At 43.3% G+C, this 24447-nt stretch overlaps 1 protein-coding gene across 2 annotated transcripts in view; it reads right to left on the bottom strand.

Annotated features, from left to right (window-relative positions):
• Nucleotides 1-24447, bottom strand: part of CACNB4 (calcium voltage-gated channel auxiliary subunit beta 4) — a 287143-nt gene that overhangs the window by 161268 nt on the left and 101428 nt on the right. The gene's annotated exons all lie outside the window — the stretch shown is intronic.

Genomic DNA, 24447 nt, shown 5'->3' with positions numbered 1-24447 from the left:
ACAGAAACTTTGCCACCTGGTTGTCCATCCAGCTTTCTCTGGGATGTAACTTTTCTAAGCCAGTGTAGCTTTGCACTCTACGGTAGGACTCCGAGAGGTCAGAGAAGAAACAAAGGGACAGTGTTGGGAGTCTCACTGGCTCGAGGAATTAGAACGCAAGCCCAAGGCCTTCACTTGCCAATTCAGCTATGGGCATTATTTTGCTTTTTGCTTTTGTTTAGATGTTGCGAAGTGACCACAGTGTGCTAGATGCCTTTCTCCCTCCTCGGCTCTGCAAGAGCAAACCCGCTCACTCGCCGGCCTCTGGAAACCTGAGTGGCAAGCGAGCACGTGTACTGCAGCCCATTTCCCTCCCCGATGTGCTTCTGACGGCTGGTGCTGGCAGGGCAGACAAAGGAGTGAAAACAAAACCTCACCAAGCACTACAGACGATTGATTCCGCTCTCAGTAATCCTCCGGGTTTGAATGTAAACCTCCTTACCTAGGCAGCCGTGTCCTTGAGTCTCTCTGGGGCTCCTCTGTAATGTGGTGATGGTAACAGTTCTGGACTCGATGAGTTGATAAATGAAAGGTACATAGAAAATTCCTAGCACAGAGAAGGCAGAGAGAAGAATCGGCCTGTTTTTTTTTAAGGGGGTGTAGTATGGAATCAGGCCCGCCGACATCGCCCAGCCCCCAGGACCCCCACACACTGCGATTTCTGTGGATGGCGTTCCTGGGGCAGCAGAGTTAAGAGCAGGGGCCCTGGATCCAGAATGCTCACAAATCCCTGTTGCACCCCTTCCTGGCAGGGTAACACTCGGCAAGCTACTCTGCTTTTCTGGGCCTTCGTTTCCTTTCCTGTAAAATGAGGACTACCCCAAGGTTACTGTGCAAATGAAAAGCCCTGATAGAGGAACGTGCTCAGAATGGTGCCTGGCACCAGCTCAATGCTGTACAAGCATCAGCTGCTTCTTACCCTTGGGTCTGGCCTGAAGCCCTGTGCCTTTTGCCTCTGGGATGGGGTTCCTAATACTTGCCCCTGATGTTGGCCTGGCCCTCCCGCTCCCCACCTGGGACCCCGGTCTCAGCCAGCAGAGCCAAGGCCGGCATCCTGCCTCCCGGTGCCCTACTTAGCTCCGTGCCAGCTCCCTCCCGGTCGCCTACCTGCTTCACCAGGCCAGGCCAACGCCTCCTTATGCTGAAGCTGGCGTGCGAGCCCAGGCCACCAAGGCCTGGCAACACCTCAACCCTGCAGCCTCCCCGGTGAACTCTGTGCTCTCCTGTGTGCCCTGGGGATCCGCCACCCCCACACTGGGCTTCCCAATGGCCTGGTTTCTTGCCAAACTAGAATTCTGACCCTCATCCCTCCCACCAGTCACTCCTGAACTGCCCTGACCTGTCATAAGCCATTGCCAAAAAAACGTCCCCATGAAAATTCTGTAACACACTCTGCTGCTGCTTCTTACCAACGAGGCAAGAGGAGAGCAAAGAGGAGAGAGCCCCAGACAGACAGGAGAACGGAACAGAGAGAAAACTCTGGACATTCAAAGCAAGAACGGCTATACGGACCAGCTCCCCGCCTCCCTGCTATTCTTGATGGCTCCAGGGAAAAAACATAATACTTGAGAATTCATAAAAGAGTGAGCGTAGGTAAGGTAAAAAATTCCCATGGCCTATTCAACTTGCCAGAAAATGACAGATCCCTCCCGTGATTGACGTATTACTCAGAACCCTCTTGCTTTCTGAAATTTCTGCTTAAAAAAAAAAAAAAAAAAAAAAGAAGCCAATCTCTTGGCAAAAAACATTCCATACAGCCGTGATTTTCATTAATGCTAAACGACTTTATTTCCCCCTCTTCTCCAAAATGAACCGAGAAGGCTGTTCCAGCGGACCTCCACCCTGCAGCCTATACATTATTCAGCTAATATTATCTGTGCTAATTTAACAATTACAACTTTCAACTGCTGACTGCGCTGCACTATTTTAGAGGCTAGGAGCTTGAAGATCAGCAAGACACGGCTGCATGCTCCTGTAGGCCGACTGGGGATGGTGTGGTAGCAATACTGGTTATTCTTCAGACAGAAACTGAACCAAAGTGATGGTTGCGATCCAAGCTCTCAATTTTGAGATGCTCCAGTGAGAGTTGGAGAGTAATTTGACTCTTTTATCTTCAGCAGGGGGCGGAGAAGGAAGAAAGGGGAAAGGACTAGTTTCACTCAGGAATGGCAGAAATGAGTCAACCACCAATTTACTACATGGCCCTGGGCAAACCACTTCCCCTGGTTCTAAATTTGCTACAAGTAAACAGTTCAGTTTGTTTTTTTGTTTTTTTTAAGATTTTATTTTTTATTTTTCTGAAGCTGGAAACGGGGAGGCAGTCAGACTCCCGCATGCGCCCGACCAGGATCCACCCGGCATGCCCACCAGGGGGCGATGCTTCACCCATCTGGGCCGTTGCTCTGTTGCAACCAGAGCCATTCTAGCGCCTGAGGCAGAAGCCACAGAGCCATCCCAGCGCCCGGGCCAACTTTGCTCCAATGGAACCCTGGCTGCAGGAGGGAAGAGAGAGACAGAGAGGAAGGAGGGGGGGGAGGGGTGGAGAAGCAGATGGGCGCTTCTCCTGTGTGCCCTGGCTGGGAATCGAACCTGGGGCTCCTGCACGCCAGGCTGACGCTCTACCACTGAGCCAACCAGCCAGGGCCAGTTCAGTTTGTTTTTCCTGTAAATTTCTATTTTGCTACTGCTTTAGGTAAAAATTCATGTTTTCCCTTCCTAGGGGGAATTTTTCTCTTTGATTTGGTAACACAGTTTACAAAGAGATGCGTCCAGTCATCCAGTCGCCTAATAAATACCCACATACACTTACTGAGAACCTAATATCACCTCCAAACAAAAATCAGATTGTGCTGGCTCCTATTTGAAATCTTTCAAGGCTTCCACATTGTTCTTAAGATAAAGACCTATCTTTAACATAGTCTGGCCACAGTCTCAATGTTTCTCTTTTTGTATCTCCTCCCTCTTCTTTGTTTGATTTTTTTCTTTTTAAGTAATCTTTTATTTTTCGATTACAGTTGACCTACAATATTATATTAGTTTCAGGTGTACAACCCTGTGACTAGGCATTTATATAATGTATGAAGGGATCGCCCCAATAAATTCAGTACCCACCTGACACCATATACAGTAATGACAATATTATAAACACTATATTCCCTATGCTACATTTGTTGTGCTGAGTGAAATAAGTCAGAGAAAGACAATGCCAGGTGATTTCACTTATATGGGAAATTAGCACAATAAATAAGCAAGCAGACTCATATATACAGAAAACCTTTCATAAAAATTTCATTGGATTTACTGGGGTGACATTGGTTAATAAAATTATACAGGTTTCAGGTGTACAACTCTATAATACAGCACTTGTACTTTGTATGGTGTTCACCACCCCAAGTCAAGTCTCCTCCCATCACCATTCATTTTCCCTTCACCCTCTTCTATTTACCCCTGTCCTCGATACAGAGAACACTGGGATGTTGCCAGATGGGAGGAGGCTGGTGGGGATGGGTGAAAGGTGAAGAGATGAAGAAGTGCGAGTTGGTAGTTACAGAATAGTTGCATCTCTCATTTTGCACCTCTGTCCCTTTCACTCTCTCCCCTTTAGCCAGCCAGGCCTTCTTGGACACATCCACTCCCTCTCACCACCAAACTCTGTTTATTCTGAGCCCTTTGCCAAACCCCACACTTCCCCCATCCAACCCCCATGAACATACATTAATGGGATTGATGAATTAACATCTGTTTCCAGAATGTGAGTTCTGTGGCAAGAGGAATCACCATTATATCCCCACTGCCGAACACAGTGCCTTGAACATAGTCAGCTTTCAATAAACGTGAATATTTCACAATGGCCCTGAACTCTTTGGCTACTTCTGCAGTGTGGCTGCCAAAGCAGGGCAGTGAGTAACAATACAACAAAAATGCTCACAAAGTAAAATGTGGATATTTTCTAGAACTAAGAAAACCTAGAACATGAACATCCCTAGAAGGTTCTCATCAAATTGTCCTCATGTCTTGACAAGGAAAGAGTGGTCCTGTTCAGATTCAGATTCTTACACATTCAATAATCTAAGTGTTGTTGTTTTTTTGTTTTGTTTTGTTTTGTATTTTTCTGAAGCTGGAAACGGGGAGAGACAGTCAGACAGACTCCCTCATGTGCCCGACCGGAATCCACCCGGCACACCCACCAGGGGCAATGCTCTGCCCCTCCGGGGCGTCGCTCTGTTGTGACCAGAGCCACTCTAGCGCCTGGGGCAGAGGCCAAGGAGCCATCCCCAGCGCCCGGGCCATCTTTGCTCCAATGGAGCCTTGGCTGCGGGAGGGGAAGAGAGAGACAGAGAGGAAGGAGGGGGGGTGGAGAAGCAAATGGGCGCTTCTCCTATGTGCCCTGGCCAGGAATCGAACCCGGGTCCCCCGCACGCCAGGCCGACGCTCTACCGCTGAGCCAACCGGCCAGGGCTAAGTGTTGTTTTAATGAAGCCTCTATTTCAAAGATAACGTAATTTATAATGTTTGATGGTGTTGATAGATTTTTGGGGGGGGGGTTTTGGGGGGGGTTTTGGTGATTGAGAAAAGAACCCATGATTTTGCATACCTTTAGAACTTTGCACACAACTGTTCTCTCTGAGAACCCACCTCCACTCTGCCATGCCCCACCCTCAACATTTTCTATTTGGTGAATTCATTCCTTCTTCAGGTTCAATGTAAATGTCACTAAGCCCTTCCCCAACTCTCTCAAACATTAGACACTCCACCTTGTATATTCCCATAGCACTCTATTCGCTTATCTTTCTTTCTACACATGGGCCTACCACATCAGAATGTAGTTCATACAGTAGACCTGCTTCTTCCACTACGAGATAAACAACTCGAGCAAGAACCATGTCTTACTCGGGTTTGTACCCCAAATGCTCCATTCAATAGACAATCCTCAATAAATACCGGTTAAAGGAACTAAATGACAAACATGAAAAGTAATACCTACATTTTGAGCCCTGATGACTTTGCCTCCAACATAATCCATGCAGTCTACCCTAGTAGATGTTTGAGGTCTTACTGAGAAGGGAATGAGCCAGAAATCTACGATGTGAATTTAGAAAACAAACCACAGACTGGAAAGGGTGCCAGGAACTAGTCTGAGCTGGACTCCGGTCAGTGGTAGCGGCTCTCCTTGGGTGAAAACCAGGGGCAGAAGGGACGCTGCCAGATGATGGGTGGATGGTGGCATTACAGTTCTGGGATCTTTCCAAAACTTTGTTGCCTTAGAACATATTTTGGGAGAAATATCTATTTCCCTCTGAAAAAGAGTGCCAGACTATGTACTAGGCCAGGAATTATCTTTTATCTCGTTAATACACCCATTTCTAATCCAGTGTCTATCACAATAACTGGAAAATAGAAGTTCAGTAACTACACTGGGAAAAATCAAGTTCTATCATATCTCATGCAGTCAGAGGCGTGAGACATGCTAGAACCTCAACAGGGGAATAGAGAAATCTGACTTAGCCCAAAATATTGAGCTTAAAGAAACAATAGTTATTCTAAGTACCGTCTATAAGTAGATGTAGAGTTTTTAAAAGTACTTTTAGACCTGAGTAGGATTATCTCAGGCAATAGATGGCTGTCAGTTTCTGCATCTCAGTGAGCAGTGAAGAGAAAATGGTGGTTTGGGTGCACACTGCTGTGCTTTGACTTCCCTATTAGTCAGTGTGGGCAAACTGACTAAACCCCATTCCACATCCAATTCTAGCAAGGAGTATGAGTCTCCAATGAGAAACTACATTTCACAGCCCCCTTTGCAGCCAAATGTGACCCTGCTCTTGCCAACAGAATGTAAGTAAAAATAATGTGGACTTAGAAAAGTGCACCTCACTGGTTTGTCATTGCTTACACATCCCAACCTTGAAAGAATACTGACTGCCCACCACACACTCTCTTACCCATTCCTTTGGATGTGGTGTTAATCAACCAATTTCTACAGCATATATGAATGAAGAAGGCTAATTAGGTTAAAGAAACTTGAGTCAGTAAATGACCTATAGATAGAGTTACTTGGCTGTCCTGGAATGCTCTCCTGTAGAAGAAAGAGAAAGACATTTTCATCTTATTTAGGCATCTTTATTTGGGGATCTCTCTGTTGAAGCAGCTTATGCTAATACCAGCTGCAAAAGCAACTAAAATATAGAGTTCATTAGATCAGGACCAAGGCAACCAAAAAACTATATCCAGAAGGTATACACTGGACTCAGAAAAGTACACCTCACTGGTTTGTCATTGCTTCTCACAAAATCAAGACGGTGGTCATTTTATCCCTAATAAAAATCATTACTATATAAATGTTAAACCTCAATAAGCCTATTTATCTTCTCAAATCAAGGATTGGGAATAAAAGCAAAATGTTGATAAGATAAACAATGTAAATTGCCAATTTTTTATACCATTTTTTCAAAGCACAAATTAATTCAAAAAAATCTTGAACTGTATTCAGTTTGTGAATTAAAGTAGACCACTACAAAATGAAAATATTCACCACATTTTTAGCAAAGTCTGTAAAGATTTGCTCATGAAGACTTAGATTTCAATATAATTTCTCTTAGTTCCAATCTGTTTGGTCATTTTCTTTGCAGTACTGAATGGAAAATTAGTTGGAGCACTAAGTCCAAAGCTTTTCCCCACGAGGTACAAACAGAAACAGGCTGAGTTACTTGATCTAAATTCTAATTCTCAGAAGTGATTCTTGCATCAAATATTCAAGAAAAACAGCAATCTCCTCCACAAAAAATAGTATACATTGGGGACAAATAACAAAAATACTATATACTAGTATTAATAGAAAATAGAGAATATAAAAAATTATTAATAATCTCATATTTGTTGGTATGGCTCAGAAACATAAGAAAGCACAGAGACTTTGGTAACACACACATACGGTTTTGCAAAGTTGTTTGGCAATGCATTTTTCTTAACAGCAAAAGGTGACTTTTCAAATATTTAAGAAAGATAGATTGAAAGTTAAAATACTGATATTCAAATAAATATTTAGGTGTCATGTACCTTAACAGTATACATTAAAGATCTTTTAAACTGGGAAAGGCAGTAGTTTCAAAATTTTCAAAAACAGTAGTTTAAAGCCAATTATTTCTAACAGTCCCCTAAGTTACCTTTTCAACATCATATTAGCTCTAAATATATATAAAACACTGAAAATAGTCCACTAGTAACTCATCAGTCTAGAAGTAATGTCAAACCATAATATTCCCTAGGTTTCCTGGGCTCCTCTAACTGCCCGTTTACCTAAACCTACGGATCATATAAACATGAATCAACTGGCTAAACATAATTTAGCCATATGTACATACAATGAAAGAGATATAACACACACTAATAGTCCATTACAGAAAAAGGGGGGAGATTCATAAACACATTGCTCTTGGAGTACTGTCAACAGGCATTAGAAAAAGGAATATTACTGGTACATGTTCAGATTTATCTAACTTAATGAGAAATTATGAGCTTTTCCCTACCAAGTGCCCCCCTTTTTTTCATTTTAGATAGGAGAGAGAGAGAGAGAAGGGGCAGGAGCAGGAAGCATCAAATTCCCATATGTGCCTTGACCAGGCAAGCCCAGGGTTTCAAACAGCAACCTCAGAGTTCCAAGTCAACGCTTTATCCGCTGCACCACCACAGGCCAGGCTCAAGTGCCTTTAAAGCTCTCCATTAAAGCCTTGAACTAAAAGACAGTGTCAGACAGATGGACTGTGTGGACCACAACTAATATACACTTACTTTTATAAAAAATTAGCTACTAGGATAGTAAGACATTAACCAACACAACCACTTTGGAAATCATTATCCTACCTTTAATCAAGCAAATCAATTACTACAAGATTTTGGAGAAGATTAAAGGTCCAGTAGAAGGGATGACCAAGCTAATTTCATAACCAGTAGAGTCATTGACTTCCTTTTACATTCAGCTTTTGTTGGTTGTGTTTACTTCATTTAAACCATATGTTTGATAAACATAAAACAACCAGAAAGATTGTAGGGTTAGAAGTAGGGTTAGAAATCATGGGAAAGCTTCCTAACATCACACAATTCTGAAACAATAAAAGAGAATAAAAAATATTCAATATTTTCATCATACTCATCCTACATCTACTTGTCTACTGTCATCTCTATTTTACATCTTTTTCACTTTATACTTATTTCATCCATTATTACACTTTCCCCCACATACATCTGTGTTTATGACCCAGCTTCCTGTTGCTTCTTATGCTTAAAACCAACTTAAGAATTTCTCTAATCTACTGAAATTTCTCACAACTCTTCCCTTAGGTTAACTATAATGAGATTTTCCACTGCTGATTCTTCCACAAAAAGTTTTAAAGCATTTCCAATGAGCATATTTATTTTTCTAATTATAAAAATAATATTTTAAAAACCAGTGGTATTGTAGAAAACTTGATCAATTCCAAAAAGTACAAGAATGAGAATAAAAAGTTACTGAAATATAGGGTGGGGACAAAAGTTAGGTTTATAGTTGTGAGTATGCAAAATAGAATTTGTTCTTGTATTATTATTTATTAATTAATGTATTATTTTCCATATAAACAACTGTAAACCTATTTTTAAACTGTATGATTACGATTAATTTACTATTTTGGTATCTTTCTCTATATGCATTTTGTCTTACATTGAAAACATGCTGTATGTAAACTTTTATATTTTGTTAACAATAACTCAAGCATTTACTAAAAATTTTTCATAAACATAATTACTAAAAACTCCTCATAAACATAATTTATTACAATTACATAGTATTTCATCATATAAATATTATATGCAGTTCTCATTGTTTTGCTCTTTTAAATAATGCTGGAATTGTATCAGTCATTTCGGGCTAGACGCCCAAATATTCTTGGGTCAAGTATATAAACATTTTAAGCCTCTTGATCACATTGCCAAATGCTAAACAGAAAGATTTTACTAATTTATATTCCTATTAGTTTGATGTGAAGTTTTAATTCTCCACCAATAACAGGGTAAGGGGAGATCTAAAGGTCTAATTCTGACATCTCGATTTGCTATAATTTGTATTTTTTGCTAATAAACATATATATGTGAAAAATATATATAAAACGCTGCATTTTTTTCATAAACATGGCAAACACTGGCTCCGAGTGAGACATTTTCATATCTACATAACAGAGACTGTGATGTTCTTGTTTCCTCTTTTTGGAGACAGTCTTATAAAGACAACTGTCAACAATCGTCTTCATAAGACAGTGGCTGTCAACAATGGCAGAAAATCAGAGTCACTTGTAGAGCTTTTTTACCACCCATTTATCCTCTGAGAAGTCAAGCTCAGTGAAGGCCCTACCATCTGTATTTTCTAAAAATCCCACTGCCATTTTAGTAGGCAACTGAATGAGAAGACCACGGGGTTTAAGGCTGCAACAGTTAAATATCACATCTGTCAGTGAATAGGCTCCTACATACAATTCCTTAGGTATATGATGGAGACCATTACGCCCCAAACTTCCATTTTATTCTGTGATGCTGACCTTACACCCATAAAGCAACCTATTCACCCTGTGAAATCTACTTTTACCCAGTGACATAACATTGCCCTTATGTCTTAGTCTCATTTCTAAGAATGATCCTGTTTCACATGGAAAGGAAGTAATCTAAATAGTGATGTACTTTTTGTTTATATACCCAACACTTGGCCTAAGTATTTACACAGTAGCTAGGATAAGTATCTGGTGCAGTTTCCCAAATGCTGCCTCTTGTAGTTCAAAGAGAGCTTCTGCCTATATTCAATGGTCCAGAGGTAAGTATTCATATTATTTACTAATCTATAATATTTAACAAAATATACTGCTCACAAAAATTAGGAGATATTTCAAAATGAATATGAAGCCATAAAAAAGCATTTGATTTTTTTTTATTAAACAGAACATCAGAAAAGCAAACAAGTCAAAGAAAGTTGTTCAATTATGCAAATGATATGCAAAAACAACTTTTATTTAATTGGCGAAAATGCAATAAGCAAAAGGCTGAAAGTACTGGAATAGATTTTAGATTTTATTTATTGATTTTTAGAGAGAGTGGGAAGAGAGAAAGAAGAAGGGAAGGAGAAGCAGGAAGCTTCAACTCTGCATGTTCCTTGATCCCCTAATTTTTTACAGCAGTGTATAAAATCTCAGTTAGCCCTTGAACCCACCCCCACTCCCACTCCCATCTTTAAACAGCCAGTTACTCCCCTTGCACCTTACTAAGCATCTTACTAGAAGTTAATGGCAGTGATACTAGTGTCCCATGGCTTAGAATACTTGTCAACCTGACATAAAGTCGGTTTAGGAAGTGCCCTCATCTCACTCTCAGAGCTAACACCATCATGGGGGGAAGATTCGAGGGGTAAAAAAAAAGAATCAAATGTTAGAAAAAAACGTTTCCACCATTATCAACTCTAGTAAACTGCATTTGGCTGGAATATACCACCATAAGAACAGCCTGGGTCCAGACAGATTCTTAACATTGCCCAAACCCAAATACCAGCTTTTGCTGAATCCCTACTGGGGATCACAAATTGAACACTTACAAATCATCAGCCCAAGGAGGTCAGTGACTGTGTTTTAGAAAGGGTTTCTTTCCCTCTCCTGTTCTAAAAGTGGCCATCCTCTTTTTAGATTTTATTTATTGATTTTTAGAGAGAGCGGAAAGAGAGAGAGAAAAAGGGAAGGAGAAGCAGGAAGCTTCAACTCTTAGTAGTTGTTTCCTGTATGTGCCTGGACCAGGCAAGCCCAGGGATTCAAACCAGAGACAGCAGCGTTCCAGGTCGAAGCTTTATCCACTGCACCACCACAGGTCAAGAGACCTTTCTGGAAGGGAGAAAGGGAAGAGGGGCACCAGCTTAAGTGCTAAGAACCAGTACTTACATTGTCAGGTCAGAACTGAATGAATAAACGCATGTCCTTGACAAATCTTAAGTGGAAAACACTCCAATTTTCCAACAGAAAAAGTAAGGGACAGATTTTCAAAATTAGGAAAACTATTAGTTCAAATGAATTATTTTATCTGGTCTGCAGAAAAATTCCCCCAAAGTATCAGCATTACCATGCCAACCATAACTTGGGCTCTTGGTACAAATTAATTGGCAATGATGAACAGGCTATTTGTACTTCAAAAATTACATCTTTATATGGCAATGAATATACTTTATTGCCATATAGGGGAGTGAGGGGAGCTTCGATCTCTGGGCTTGGTTAAGGTCAGGGCAGCAAAGTGAACACTGTGTTTCATTCTGTTCATCTGTCTCCAGCGACCACTTTGCCTGCCTTTGGGTTGTTTCTGCCACAGACCTCATCCTGAAAAAAGCCTCAGGACAGAAAAGCTTGGAGGCCAGTGAGCATAGCAAGCTTGATGATGCACCTAAAAATGGGTGAGGGGCTTTGTTGACATTTTGAACTCAGTGACAGAAAAAAGCATTAGCAAGTATAGCAGAGTTGGTGGCTGGAATTAGCAAACCAGGACACGTAGGAAAGTGTAATCACAATGTCACACGTTCACAGCTCGTCACTTCTTAGCTGTGTGTCACTGTACATCACCACACTAGCACTTTCCCTCCTCTTCACTTTTTTTTCTAAATTTAGTGCTACTGTAAATGCTGTTCACTCAGACAACTTAGTACCTGTGCATAGGAGGGTGAGTCACGGTCTCGCTGAGGCCACCGTTCAGTAGTCTTCCCTCTTGTGTAGTTCCCTTTTCAACGGCAATATCTTAGTCACTATGTATCACTTCCTGGTGTTCATTCTTGAGGATTTATATACCTGCATAAATTTGCCTGAAAAATGTCTTCATATATTGTCATTAGAGATTGTACTCCTCCTTTTAAAAATTTGATTCAATGAAATATTTTTTTATTTCTTTGTTCTAAGAAATAATTTTTATACTCCTTTTTATTGCCAAATAATTTATTACCAAATGAAATGTATTAAAGATCCTACTTTTTAGATGATGATACACTATTAAAATAAGTAACATTTCCAGACCAGGTGGTGGGCACAGTAGGGAGGAGAGGGCCGCCAGCCACACACCAAATTCTGAATTTTCAAGTGTTGTTTTTAAAAAAGATCAAAATTATTCTGGAGGCTGGGACATGCGAGATCGGGGTGCCAGCAGATACGGTGTCTGGTCAGCGCACTCTGCCTGGTTTGCAAGTGGCAAACCATATCTTTCTTGCCATATCTTTCCATGGTACAGAGAGCAAGGTTTCGTGTCCCTTTCTCTTCTTACAAGGGCACTAATCCCTTATGGGGGCTCTACCTTCATGACCTCACCTAAACCTATTTATTTTCCAAAGGCCCCACCTCCAAATACAATCACTTTGGAAATTAGCACTTCAATATATGCCTTGGGAGTGGGGGTGGAGGAGGTTCAGCCCATCACAACTGCCCAGTACTCCTGTGTCTATCATCAGTTTTCTCCTCGGTCCACACAAATCTTCATCAATCTGAAACTCCTGCCTCTTCCCTTTTCTTCTTTAACCACTAACAGATTATCTCACTCCCCTAATTCCCAGTAGGCAAACATGGACATGCCCTGAATTCCCTGTTTCAACCCACAAATTAGATCTCCTTCCATTCCATTTCAGGGGGAAAGGCATTCCTCCTTCTTCTAAGGTGATCTCTTCACCTGTGCCTGGAATCCCAATTTCCGTGGCCTCAACATGAACTTGATTCCATTTGCTCTCTTGACGACAACTTTAATAACCCATATCTCTCTTCTAGCTGAGGTTCCGCTCATATTCAAGAACAACCCTTTCCTGGCTTTAATTCTCCCTGTTATCAATCTATTTCTAACTTTCCTTCATAGCCAACATCCAGAGATGTAGCTTCACTCTCATTCTTCATTTCTTCTACACTATCCATTCTTCATGATCTGGCCTTTATCCCCACCTCTGACTTAAACTATTCTCTCCAAGGTATCCAGTGGCTTTTTTGTCACTGGATAATAGTGCTAATAGAACTATTATCTAATAGAACCTCATCTTTCATTATCTCTAATGCTGTTGGCCTTTCCTCTCTTGGAAACTCTCCTTCCTGTTCTTGGTTTCTGTAGCAGAAACCAAGGAAACTCTCTGCTTCCTCTCTAATCTCCCAGAATTCCTCCTCCTTCAGCTCTCCCTCAGCTGAAACCACCTCCCATTTTCTGACAATTCATAAATACATATGTTCAGTTCAAATGTATGTTTGGAGTTCCAGAACAACATATTTAACTGCCTACCAGATGTCTCTACCTGGACGTCCCACCGCCCACACATGTTACACTCAATATATCCAATAGTGACCTCATCTCCACCTCCTTCAAAACCAAGTCTCTGAATTGTAGAACAGAATGGCACTTCCCCCCAGTAAAATGATTTGGAAATCTGGGGATCATCCTCAATGCTTCCCTTCCCTCTCTACATTGAATCCACGTCCTATTGTTATTCCTCTTGACACCTTTTTTCTCAATCGCTAGAAGTTTAGGCTCTCCTAATTTTCTGCCTGTCGTGGTAGCCTCCCTGCTGGTCTTCCTGCCTCCGCCTGCACCCTCCTCTCAAGTCCCACATACCTTTCCATTTTAATACCAACATATTCTACACAGCCTGTCTTATGACAAGCTGAAACAACAGCAAAAGCACCTCCCTTTCTCTGTGACAAAATTCAGATTCTTTCATGGATTCAGTACAAATCACTTCCTGATGGGACCAGCCTCATCACTTGTAGGACCTCCTCACACCAAGTGCTTCAGCCATGTCTATGGCAGGTCCTGAAGTTCTTGCTCTCGAGCCCTGTGTTTTGAACCCTCTTCCTCAAAAAATGCGTCATGGCCGCATTCCTCGTTCACAGTACTTTCTCATTCAAAAGTCAACCGAGCCATCTGCTTACTTGGGAGACTCACTTAAAACACATCTCTCTCCTGTCAGAGCTCACAGGTACCCACTGCCGGGTCTTCCAGGTGTGGGTGCCACCACATCACAGACCTTACTGCACTGCCCCTCCAAACTCAGGTGAGAACGGGTGCCCTGGGAGGAATAGGGACTGAGTCTTGTTGATTCCATAACAACCAGTGCAGTGCCTGTTACACAGAACGTGCTCTCCAAGTTGTTCAACCCTTGAAGGAGTTATACAAATTCTGGGATTAACCTCATCATCAGTAGCAGTTTTCATGAAACAAAATCTGATCCCTTTCGCTCTCTAACACACTAACGTCACTACACCAATCCTGATGAAGCCACAATTTCAGCTGAGCAAACAGAACAAAGAAGTAGTCAGTAAACCACACCAGAAAGGGATTACCGTGTGCAGACACGCGAGTTGTGGACAGAATTTTCAAAAAGTCATTTGCCTGACCAGGTGGTGGCACAGTGGATAGAGCATCGGACTGGGATGCAGAGGATCCAGGTTCTAAACCCCGAGGTTGCCAGCTTGAGCACAGGCTCATCTGCCTTGAGCACTGGCTCACTGGTTTGAGCACGGGGTTGCTGGCATGAGCATGGGATCACAGACATGACCCCATGGTCGTTGGCTTGAGCCCAAAGGTTGCTGGCTTGAGCAAGGGGTCAGTTGCTCTGCTGTAGCCCCCCAGTCAAGGCACATATGAGAACATAATCAATGAACAACTAAGGAGACCACAAGGAGTCCAAGGAGCCACAACGAAGAATTGGTGCTTCTCATCTCTCTCCCTTCCTGTCTGTCTGTCCCTATCTATCCCTCTTTCTGTCTCTGTCAGCAAAAAAAAATTTTTTAATTCATTTAATAAAATGGCATGTAAGTCCATTTACAATTTTGCTAATAGTATGCTTATATGTCACTTTAGAATGCTGTTTTCTAATCGGGAATTGGTAAATGTATAGCTATATAAAATGCCATAATCCAGTGGGAATAAATTTGCAATGAGGCCCTGGCCGCTGGCTCAGCGGTAGAGCGTCGGCCTGGCGTGCGGGGGACCCGGGTTCGATTCCCGGCCAGGGCACATAGGAGAAGCGCCCATTTGCTTCTCCACCCCCACCCCCTCCTTCCTCTCTGTCTCTTTCTTCCCCTCCCGCAGCCAAGGCTCCATTGGAGCAAAGATGGCCCGGGCGCTGGGGATGGCTCCTTGGCCGCTGCCCCAGGCGCTAGAGTGGCTCTGGTCACAGCAGAGCGACGCCCCGGAGGGGCAGAGCATCACCCCCTGGTGGGCAGAGCGTCGCCCCTGGTGGGCGTGCCGGGTGGATCCCGGTCGGGCACATGTGGGAGTCTGTCTGACTGTCTCTCCCAGTTTCCAGCTTCAGAAAAATACAAAAAAAAAAAAAAAAAAATTTGCAATGAGTTACATATGGAATACATATGGGCGTTCTTTCAAAACTTGCATGTAGAAATCCTATTTATCTTCAGACCTTTAGTGACATCAGAAAATATCTGACTCATGATGAAACTCATGTTATCTCTAACGTGCTCCTGTCAAAATAACATTTAGTGACTCTCTTTAGAAATGGGCTTTGGTCCCACTCTCAGCAATGGAATCGAGCAGCTCATCATCTGCTAACTCAGCATGCATGCAGCTCTGCAGCTCCAGATTGGCTTTAGGCCTCTGAGCACAGGAGCACCATTTTGGAGACCCAAGTCAGCCCTTAGTAATACACAGCACTTAAACCCACACTTTCAGACTGAAAGGAGTACAACCTGAGGAACCAGTCTTCCCAGAAGTCGGTCTTCATAGCTCACTATGGAATATCTTTCCATGTTGCTCTTTATTTAACAAGACACCGAGTTTAACTCCTGCCCTGTTGGAAGGCAGAGGGGTTGACCATGTGACTTCTCCTCGTCTCATCTGACAATTCTACATAAGTGGCTCTGAATCAAGAATAGCCATGAGAAAACGGGGTATGAAGGATGTGCTTCCGACTGTCTAAAGCCATAACCATCTGAACTCAGGGCTTCTCAAAATCTTTTTTTTTTTACATGACTATAAGAAAAAGTAACCCTTTTCTTCATCTTTCCATTCTTTCACCTTCTAAATTAAAAAAAAAATCTGGAAATATCTTTATCTACAGGGAATTAAACGAAAATGCTGAAAGAGATGCTTCTAACAATCTCTTCATCATTCCTTCATGGCAGTAGTCATTTTTAAAAAAATATTTTTTTAAATTAACTTTAGAGAGGGGAGAGAGAGAGAGGGAGGCGGTGGGGAGGAGCTGAAAGCATCAACTCATAGTAGTTGCTTCTCGAATGTGCTTTGACCAGGCAAGCCCAGGATTTCGAACCGGGGACCTCAGCATTCCAGGTTGACACTTTATGTACTGTGCCATACAGGTCAGGCCATGGCAGTAGTAGTCTTAATTGGCTTCCCCAAAGCAGAACCTAAGATAAAGGACTTTAGGAAATGATCTCAGGGAGATAAGAGACTGAATTAGGGAAGAAGCCTATGAAAAATGCATTCTGATTTGCCATTTCAGGGCTCAATCGCACAGGAGATTTCTGAGCATCAGAGTGACATGCCCTTTGAACTGCCCTTCTGAAGGATCAGGTTAGGGCATTTATACCCAACGCTTGCGACCCACTCGTTGAGACGGTTCACTCCCCTGCATTTGGAACAGGCTTTAGCAACGTCTGAGTAAACTTCAGAGGTGTCAGGGGAAAACCCTCAGGCAAAAAAGAGAGAGCATAAGCAGGCGTCATGCATGACAACTGTCCACCACAGCCGTACCTGAAATCCTAGGTGCTCCCAGGAAATGTTTCATGGGCTCAAGAAGTACCAGCCACAGCTATATGTGGGTGGCAAGGTACACTTACTATTTTTACTTAATTTCTAAAATTTTTCCATTGATTTGAGAGAAACAGAGAAAGAGAGGGACGAAGGAAGGGGAAGAGAGAAGAGAGACACACAGAGAGAAGCATCAGCTCCTTCCACTTAGTTGTGCACTCAATAGTGGCTTCTCACACATGCCCTGACCGGGGATCGAACCGGAGACCTTGCCACGCTGGGACAATGCTCCATCCACCGAACTACCCGGCTAGGGACTACACTCCCTATTTTTAAAATGCACTTTTCTCATCAGTTTGTCCCATTTCCTGGGGATTTTAATTAATAACGGTGCACATTTGCTCCCTGCATTATTAGTTCATCTTTCAAGTAATTAAGAATGAAATGTAAAGGCAACCATAGCTTGGGGAGGCTGTTAAGTACATAACTATAAAGAAGAAAATAAATACAAGCAGGAAACACTAAGTGGAGACCTACTCTGGAGGGCTCTTACTGCCCCAAACAAAGGTCCAGGCTTTTCTGTACACAGCCTGGCTCTTTCACACGTGTCATTTTAATAGTTCCTGACAGGCATGAATGCAAACCATCATCCTGTGGAGCAAATTTAAGTTTCTGGGAAAGCTGCAACCAGACCTTAGCCACGATGTCAATCAAAGATGCAACTCTTAGCACCATTATTCCAACTGGGACCAATTTTGTCACCCCTAGACAAAGTTGATGCTATCACGTACTCTGAATGTCCTTCACTCCTATAAAATTAAAGCTAAGCCATGTCACGTTAGAAGCTTTGGGAATGTTCCACTTCCTATGCAAATGGTTTTGTAAGAATTGCAAGCAGAAAACGTTAGTTCTAGGAACTGACAACATGATACCTTCCCAGGCTTCTGTATTCAGTAACTACTGTTGCCCTCGTGCCCACTGACAGGGCTGAGACTGAGTGGATCGCACCAGGGTCTCAACTCGGGTGCATTTTTCTGGGCAGGTGTAGGAATAAAGGAAAAGAAAACGTCCTGGATAAGGTCAGGGTCAGAGATGTTGAGCCATGTTTTCTTAACACATTTTTGATCACTGACTATATCTAGAAACACTCTGAGACAAAGTAATTTGTAGATGCCATTTTTGTTTGACCCAGGAAGCCCAGACCTACTTTTGGTGACAGGAATGAGGAGCCCAGGGCCCAGGAGAGATGATGTTCACGGGAACCAATGAATGTTCAATCAGACCAGGAAGAGCACAGGGCAAAAGCAACAGAGCAAGGGTGACACAACCCAGCAGTGAGAAATCCGTAGGGTCAGGAAGGCAAAGAAATTGCGTGTGGTGCTAGATAAGCAGAAAAGTAGGCTGCTTCCAGGGGCTACTTCTCTGAACAAAGGGGCATGGGCTGGGACCACTTCTAAAAGTGAAAGGGATAAACCCAAAGAAACACATTTGGAGAAAGTCAGTCCAACGTGCCGAACATCCTCATACTGAGGTTTAAGTTCTATTCCGAGCACTTTGGGGAAGGTCCCTTTTCTACAGGATGCCTCCTGCGCTCCTTGAGCAAGCCCTGTGCCTGCCCAGCCTACCTCTAGTAGAGAACATCATGTAGGCCAGGGTCATCTCAGTCCGCTCATCTCTACTAGCCTTGCAAATTCTGCCGATGACTTCTGTGTCCAAGCAAAAATAGAAAACGAACTTAGACCTGGGGCCCATGTGCTGACCAAATCAGGAATTGGATAAATTTGCAGAATGCTTGGGTTTTAAGCTTTTCAGAAGTTTATTCTCAACAAAAACACATTTGAAGTTATTAGTGGCCCACTAAGCACCTCTAAAAGGTTAGCAAGCTTAAGTGCCAGCATAACTACCAACATGATTCTCCCCTTAGATACATACCGGGAGTGTTCTTGAGTCCTTCAGAGGACAAAAGTAAGAATGTGCCTTGGACACTCTCCAGGTGGGGACAATGAACCACAGGGCCAAAGCAGTTATGAGGTCAAATGAAAATCATGCGTGAACTTTTTGAGTGCAAGATTTGTGGCTTGCCGTACGCTTATCACAAAAAGAATCTTAGTACATTCGATTTGATAAGCATTAGCAAAAGGAAATAAACAAGGCACTACATTTATAAACAAAATGAACAAACACGCCTCGTGAAAGTCTGTGTGTCACTGAGCAGCCCTAGGAACCCAGGATATTGCTTGACGCGGCCTTAGGTTGTAACACCGCCCACCAGGACCTGACAGAGCTCTCAACCGTCCGGACACCAAGCAGCGGTTCCCCTGACCCGTCTCACTTACACATTTACTCCAGCTCTCCAAATGCCTTTGATTCAACTGAAGTCTTGGAGGGCTCACCTTGCAAACAAGTTCAAAGCCTGCGAAGGGAAGATCTGCTTTTAGACAAATCATTGGGCCAAGTCCTTAGTAAGAAGAAAGGCTGTCTTCTGTTTCAATGTTGTTTTTCTCCTACAAACAATGCCTGCAGCCATGATAATTCCACAGGCAATTTACTGGATTCAAGAAAGGCACTGCCAATGATAGAATTAGTATGGAACTTAGAAAAATCCGCGTGCCTGCAGACACTACCGCACTAGCCAGCTTAGAGAGCCTGAACAATACATTCAGAAGATTCATTTTTTCCACTCATTTTTTGAATGAGGTTCAAACACAATAAATTCCAGGCTTAATTTCCCATGTTTTCGTTTGACTGTGAGTGTGAAGACCCTCATGTACTGGCCAGACAGCCAAAGATGAATGGAATAAGAACCCCTGAGATGCACCACGAGTCCGGGGGCCCAGTAGAGAGCTCAGAAGCTCAAGTATAAACCCTGGGTCAGCCTACAGCAGCTTGCCAAGTGACCTTATCAGAGCCGCATGGCTTTCAGTGTTTTCCATCTATAAACGGAAGGAAGTGAGTGACTAAACACACGGCCCAGTATCCACTCCCTTCCCAAGACTTGAATCTTTCTTTCCCATCAGGAGCTGAGTCCACCGGCCACTCGCTCCCACTACTGAATACACCAACCACAGTACAGCTTTCTGATTTGCTTTTGTTTGATTTCCTCTCTCCTGAATAGCAGTTTCCAAGACTGAAAATCCAAATATCTTGCTTAGGAAGCCAAAGAAAAGGAGGGAGAGAAGGAGGTATAGAAAATGTCACAAACAGGCATGAAAAAGGCTAGGGAAAAGCTCTGGTTTTCCAGCTACTGTTGGTTTTTAAGAACAGATAACATGGTTCTAGCCCCTAGAGATGAGGTGTGCCAATTGTGGGATAAATATACATCACAGGGTATAAGGGCCAAGGGCTTTATATTTTACTGTGAAAAACTAAATAAAATATTTCCATTCTGTAGTTGGTTGAATGGTATTTCCCCCACCCCTAAATAAGATATGTACACATTGGAAAAAGGATCTTTTCAGATGCAATTAAGTTAAGAATGCTGAGATGAGAGCGCCCTGGATTATCTGAGTGGGCCCTAAATCCAATGGCAAGTGCCCTTATGAGAGACAGGAGAGGGGAAGACACAGAGACAGAGGGAAAGGTGAGGTGAGGACGGCGGCAGAAATAGGAGTGATGCGGCCACAAGCCAAGAAGTCAAGGGATGCCAACAGCCACCTGAAGGTGGAAGAGGAAAGAAGAGACTCTCCCCCAGGGCTTTCGGAGCGAGATGCCCTGCTGACTCGTGATTCTGGACTTCCGGCCTCCAGAACTGTGAGAAAATGAACGGCTGTTGGTTTATGTCATCTAATATGTGGTAATGTGTTACAAGAGCTTCAGGAAACTAAAGCACACTCTATCCACCTAAAAGCAAATCCCTAAATTAACCAATTTTTAATATATTAAACTGTCCTTTTCACTACTGCCATCTCACTTGCAGAAGAACTATCACTTGAGAATACTTCTCAATATTTTGCAGCTGCATTAGTCTATCATGTTGGCATATACAACAAAAGCTACCTAAAGATCCCCAAGTCCATTCTATCGTCTGGAAACAAATGCTTATCAAGCAGTTAACATTAAGTTGGAAACTAGGTGATAAATGAAAAGAGACCGTAATCTGATGTCCCAAACCTAGCTTTGCATCCTAACTCTGCCCTGTCCTACCTGTATGAACTTGAATAAGTCTTTTCATTTCTCTGACCCTCAGCTGTCTTACTTGTGAAGTGGAATAAAAGTACCAATAGCTCACAGAGTTCTATTACAATACTTAGGTCACAGATGTGACAGTCACAGGGGACGTAGAGAAATCAATAGTGCTTGTTATTCTTGCTCTTACCATTTCATCCCCCCTCCACAAACGGGCAGACAGAACCACTGATAATCCATCTTGGAGAATCAATGGTGGATACATCGAATAATTGGCTGCTCATGCCAAATCTGGGTCAGAATGTTGTTTTCCTCAGCACGCACTGCAGAAGTTCTATTTGTACACGTGGCCTCTCCCCCGAATTCAGCGCTATCCAGCGGAGTCAGTGAGAATCAGCACACAAGTGGCAGACAGAACGAGAGCCAGGCTTCCCGTTGTGCATGTGAGCAGGGATGGGAGGAGTGAGGGGCTCCGCAAGCAAGTGACCAACCCTTCCACCAAAGCAGGACAAGCACTGTGGGCCTCATTTCCCCTCAAAGTCCAAAGTTATCTCCTGCTTCTCTCTGTCACCTCGTTGTCGATGCTGGGAACTCTCACCCCAAGATAGAGCCCAAATTTTATTTAAAGAACTGTTCCTGCAGCTCTAGCCCGGGGCAAGTACTGCCAACAGCTGCTGGGCATGAGGAAGAGGGTGGAAACAAGGTATCTATTAATTAATTAGCCTGATAATCAAGCACTCCTAGGTCTCCCCTTGACCTCCACTAGATGGCGCCATGGTGTTTCTTCCCAGCTCTGGCGCAAAGACAACGCTCCCCTCAAGCAAGCCAGGCCGGATCCTTTCCAGTGTTTTTACTCTTATTTTAAATCCGATCTCATCGGCTGGTGCCTTCCAGGAAAGCATCAAAATTTCTTATCAGGGGATTGTACCTTTTCCTGTTTGCCAACTCAGTTATAGATTTTTTTTTCCCTTAAACCTGAGAAAATCATTTCAGTGAGATTGTGGAGTGAAAAAGAAATAAATACCATGTCATCCCATCATCTTGATAAAAAGCACACTTTTTTAAATGCACTAGTCCACAGACATTTCAGAAAGCACCAGTCTGCCGCTCTCCCCCACCTGCCTTACTGAACAGAAACTCGCAGAAGTGGGCCTATGTGCACACTTTCTTAGAGCTCCTGGGGCGACTGATTCTGGTGGAGCCAGAGCTGACAGCACTAAACCTCTTGACATGATAATTAAGGCACCTGTAGACTACAAAATAAGTCATTAGCAGCACTTCATTTTGTTAGGCACCAGGCTGCACCACCCTAAAAGTTCATTGACAATTACCCAACTCCAGGACATAACCAGTACTTGGCAACCTAAGCCCTTCTTCACTGGTGCTTTGTTAAATAAACGCTTAGTGGGGAGCATCGAGTTAGGCTTCTGTTCCCATATTCCTTGCTTCCTGTACCCTCAAGAATAACACTTACTACCTACTTACCTCCCAAGAGTGTGAATTTATGGAATTTGAAAGCAATTTAAACAAACCTTGTTGACTGCAATGGGCGACCTAACTGTTGTACCAAATTATTGCCATCAAGCTCATAACCGGTTTTTTGGAGATTTTTAAGAAGAGTATTGTATTAGTCATCTCGGGTTGCAGTAACAAAATACCACAGACTGGGTGGCATGAACAACAAACATTTATTCCTTACAATTCTAGAGGCTGTGAGTCCAAGATCAGGGTGTCTGTATGGTCAGGTTCAGGTGTGAACCCTCCTCCCAGCTTACACACACAGCTGCCCTATTGGGGGTGGGGGGTGATGAGTTCTTTTGTTTTATTATTTTTTAAGATATTTTATTTATTAATAAATAAATAAAATATTATTTTATTTATTTATTAATAAATAAAATATCTTAATATTTTATTTATTTATTAATAAAATAAATAAATAAAATATTTATTTTATTTATTAAAATAAATTTATTAAGAGAGAGAGAGAGAGAGAGAGAGGCAGTGGGGGAGGAGAGGGAAGCATGCTTCTCGTATGTGCCTTGACCAGGCAAGCCCAGGGTTTCGAACCGGCGACCTCAGCGTTCCAGGTCCATGTTTTACCCACTGCGCCACCACCGGTCAGGCCACAGCTGCCTTCTTGTTGTGTCCTCCCATGGCCGAGAGCAGGTGCTCTCCTCTCACAAGGACACTGTTCCCATCATGAGGGTTCTACCCTCGTGACCTAATTTCCTCCCAAAGGCTCCATCTCCAAATACTGTCACATTGGGTATTAGGTCTTCAACATATGTATGGATTTTGGGGAGACACAAACATTCAGTCCATAGCAAGGTTTATCCTGTAACTTGACCTTTCTTCCCAGCCATAACTTCTGTTGAACCTGCATGTTCCACAATGACAGTCACTTACCCCAGAAAGTGAGTTTCCTTTGGCCAACACCCACCTCACTACAGTGTCCCTCAGAGCAGTCAGCACTACCGTGGCTTCCTGGCATCTACACGTCCAGACCCACCTCCCTCTGAAACCCCAGCTACCGAGTCTTCGCAGAGTGGGGCTCACTGTGGGAGCTCCAACACCAGCTGCCTGAGTCCTGGTCTCTGTGCCGCCCTTGTTAGCCGTGTGGCCTTACACAAGTGGCTTAACCACTGTGCATGTAGTTTTCCCACCTGTAAAATGGGACTAACAGGAGTATCTCCTTCATGGGCCGGTTGTGAGACTAAGTGGATTAAAAGCAGTGAAGGGCTTGGAATGGTTACTGGATATTCTTTCAAAATATGTTACCTATTGTTGTGGCTGCTACTGGGTGGATGCCTCCCAGACGCTGCAAACTCAACAGATCTACAACTGAGCTCATCGCTTGCCTCTCGAACCTGTTCCACTCAGTTCAGAGCATCAGGTCGACCTAGTGGTCCACGCTGGAAGACATACTTAACCCCGTAAGTACTTCCCCCGCATCCACAGGTACCAAACCCACCTCTGCTCCCTCCGACGCTCTCACAGCACAGCATCTCCTCTCCCACCCTAGGAAGCGTGGCCCCAGCTGGCAGAGAGGCCTGGGCTGGGGTGGGGACAGGCGCAGTGGCCCAGGCAGACAGTGTAGAGAAGGGGACCCAAGGCTGTTGGGGACCAAAAAGCCAACAGGGATTTGCAGTTTAGATATTTGGGGGACAGAGGTGTGGGGAATTGGCAGTAGGCTGACCGTCTGCCCACCCCCCACCTCACTTGTTCTGTGAAGTTGCTGAAGCTGTTAAGCTGTGGTGCTGGATTGTTCATACTCACCCTACCTCCCCCCTTGTCCTCCAGAAAGACTGGAGGCAAGTTTCTTTTGTCCTTTGTTTTATGAAGTTAAGATGTTATGTATGGTGGGGGTTTTCTGCACTTGGTAAAATTCTTGGGTTGCCTTGGAAATGTGATCAGAAATCTATTTGATTTGCTAATGGCCCACTTTGCCCTATAAATAAAGCAAGAAGCAGGGTGTGGAACCGCTCTGTTCTTGCCATCAGTAATTGCAGAGCCCTCTCGACCCCATCCTTTATTTCTTTAAGCCTATTTTCT

Source organism: Saccopteryx bilineata, chromosome 5 (assembly GCF_036850765.1).
Source record: "Saccopteryx bilineata isolate mSacBil1 chromosome 5, mSacBil1_pri_phased_curated, whole genome shotgun sequence".
In the NCBI taxonomy this organism is placed as follows: Eukaryota; Metazoa; Chordata; class Mammalia; order Chiroptera; family Emballonuridae; genus Saccopteryx; species Saccopteryx bilineata.
Note: the sequence above shows the minus strand (reverse complement) of the source record. Positions and strands in the feature narration are given on the sequence as shown.